Source organism: Physella acuta, unplaced genomic scaffold (genome assembly GCF_028476545.2).
Source record: "Physella acuta isolate Inbredline_101_S28 unplaced genomic scaffold, ASM2847654v3 ptg002643l, whole genome shotgun sequence".
Taxonomy (NCBI): Eukaryota; Metazoa; Mollusca; class Gastropoda; family Physidae; genus Physella; species Physella acuta.
Window position 1 is genome coordinate 15,001 of NW_026734092.1, and position 2,500 is coordinate 17,500.

The window sequence follows — 2,500 nt, forward strand, 5'->3', positions numbered from 1 at the left end:
CAATACACATACATATTAGTACTATGGTGAATTGTAGTTGTATTAGGACCGTAATTATAGTTAATTAAGGAACCATTCATTGTCTTCGCTCTGTTATGTACGTCGTCGTTTAATCGACACGGCATATTTGGCTTGAATCTAGAAAAATTCAAACTCTAACCCTAAGGTAGACAGGCAGGGTAAATAAATGTGGGTGATCTCTCATAAAATTGTCTTCTAGGAATTATTTTTATATAGACTATCTTTTCTGTAGAGTTTAAGTGGACAAGCGCGGACGAAATAGAGCGCAAAATTTAAAATGAATTAAAAATTTTCATCAGACCGGAAGTAGGCATAACCTAGGCGCCATGTTTCCGTCGTACAAGTTTTCACCGTTGCAGTCACCGTTTCAATCGCTCTTCGTGTGGACGTGTATTATTTCTAGTCATGTGTTGTGTAGATGATTCGCTTAAGGTAGGTGTTCGGACTTATTTCTTTAATATTAATTAAACCGTATTTGCCTTGTCGGCCTTAAAATAAAGCTATTTTTTTTTCATCGCAATCGAAGTGTTAGATCTAGAATCTAGTTCCCGCCTCCGCTTCGCTAATTCGACTTAATGTAACTATGACACAACTATTAAATCTAGAGTCTCTATTTTAATTAAATAATTAGGAATTCTATCTCTAGATGATATCTAATCTATTCCCACACGTGTGTGCAAGTAGGATTTAACGTCAGAACAGGTGTGGTGGTCTAGGCGTCGCTATTTTTGACGGTAGGAATTTTTTTTTTAAATTCGTAAAATTTTATATAGACTTTATATAGCAATTTACTAAGACCGACCCTAACGCCCAGTAAATATTTAATTACCACATTGTTATGGACACGGTGTATTAGGTAGGGCCGAGGGCTATCCATAGGTACCAATTTTTAAATTTTGTGACAATTAGGAGCCGAGTTATAAAATAAATTTAAAATACTGGTTCTGGTCTTAGACTTTATATAGCAATTTACTAAGACCGACCTTAATACCCATTAATTATTTAATTAGCGCATAGTTATGGACATCCTGTATTAGGTTGGGCCCAGGGCTATCCGTAGGTACCAAGTTTATAATTTTGTGACGATTATTAGTCGAGTTATAAAATAAATAAAAAAAACTGGTTCTGGTTTGCACTACATTTCTTTCTTCTTTAACGGCGGACTCCCGGTCCAGCCCCATGGGTTACCCGTGAGCCGGGGCCTCGTTAGCCTGGACGGCTCCGATGTGACCGCGGATTGTTGTGGCCCGCCTCAGCCCGAGTCGAGATCACCCTTCCGATCGAAGGTGGACGCCATAGGGCGCCCGGGATAGCCCGGGGCGCTGTTCGTCACCCGAGCGCAGGGGCGCCGGGAGACGCCCCCGGTGAAGTTTGGCGGGTGATTCTGGTAGAGCTCCCCACCCCGATCGCAGGACACCCCTCGCCGCCCGCCCAGGTGTCGAGGTGGCCGCGGGGGAACTCGGGGCGTTTTGGCTCCCCCTTGTGCCGGAGCGGCGCCCTCGGTCCCAGAACGCCCCTGGCGGGTGATTCGCATGCCCCCTGGGGTGGGGAACGCGGGTGGGTGGTCGTAAAGCGTGTAACCGCAGTGGGGGCGGCCCCTTAGTCGGGGGCGCCAAAGTTGGCACCCCACCTGGGGCGCCCCCCGGAAGTGTGGCGCCCGCGCGAGTGAGCCCCGTAGATGCGCCCCGACACCCCCGCGCCGCCCCCCGGGTCGCGGCACCCCCGGCGCCCTCCGTGCGGGCTCCCCTCATGGGGCGGCACCCCGGTCCTCCCCGAGACTATGTACCCGATTTTTCGGTTTAACACTAGAGGTATGGGCAGAAATACGGCGGTTAAAACGGTCTGTATCTACTATTGTGGAGGTGAGTGTCGGTGAAGCCTCTATGTGACGCTAGGATCCGCGCTCCCTCGCAGCCAGCGACATGTGCCCGATCTGACCGTGCGTGGCTCAGTCTCCCGACTAGCTTCCCGGTAAAATGCGGGCTCGGCGCGCAGGTCGCGCCAGTGAAGGTAAAAGTACGTGTCCGTAGCGTGAAGCCAGCGGCGACGCGCAGTGCTAACGCAACCAAGCAGTATTGGTGGCTCGATAAAAGTCTCGCACTGGCCCAGCCCTCGGAACGGGCGACGGGTCTGCAAAACGCAGTCGGCTCGATGCAAATCGAGAGATTTCCCGGCGACGCCGTGTTTACGGTGAAGGGGGAAATGTGAGCGGTCCGATGTGAAAAAATCCGGGAATGCCGGGATCCGTTCTCTCGCTAGAGCGTTGTCTCCCGTCCCGCGATGTGTTGTGGAAAAACGTCTCGCAAACGATAGCTATCTGGTTGATCCTGCCAGTAGTCATATGCTTGTCTCAAAGATTAAGCCATGCATGTCTAAGTTCACACTGTCCCATGGTGAAACCGCGAATGGCTCATTAAATCAGTCGAGGTTCCTTAGATGACACGATCCTACTTGGATAACTGTGGCAATTCTAGAGCTA

At 49.8% G+C, this 2,500-nt stretch overlaps 1 non-coding gene across 1 annotated transcript in view; it reads left to right on the top strand.

The window, feature by feature from the left end:
* Positions 1-2,335: 2,335 nt before the first annotated feature.
* LOC131933829 (small subunit ribosomal RNA) overlaps positions 2,336-2,500 on the top strand; it is a 1,846-nt gene continuing 1,681 nt past the window's right edge. The window contains exon 1 of the ribosomal RNA XR_009385253.1: positions 2,336-2,500. This exon is cut by the window's right edge and continues 1,681 nt beyond it. This is a non-coding gene — a ribosomal RNA (small subunit ribosomal RNA).